Genomic DNA, 309 nt, shown 5'->3' with positions numbered 1-309 from the left:
ATCACCCGGCCCTCCCGACGGTATTACGGTATTTAAAAGAATCTATTGAAGAATGTAATGGAAACGTAATATACTGGAGGCTGTAGTGGAAATTTCCCTGGCACAATCTGTCTTTTCACTCAACGAGTTTATAGGTTGACAGTAGGTTGTTTTTAACAATTCGAGCTGGAAATGGAAGAACGCTTACAAATGGAGCCAGCTCCCGACCCTCCCCCGGTTAAATAAACCTCCGGGCACCGTCCTTTCGGGGCCAAACCGGGGAGGGGGACAGACACCCACCGGCCGGAGCCCCCGGGCGGCCCTGACCCG

The sequence above is a fragment of the Egretta garzetta genome, unplaced genomic scaffold, assembly GCF_000687185.1.
Source record: "Egretta garzetta isolate BGI_Z169 unplaced genomic scaffold, ASM68718v1 scaffold16, whole genome shotgun sequence".
NCBI classification, from domain to species: Eukaryota; Metazoa; Chordata; class Aves; order Pelecaniformes; family Ardeidae; genus Egretta; species Egretta garzetta.
The sequence above is the reverse complement of the archived record's forward strand: the minus strand, read 5'-3'. Positions refer to the sequence as shown.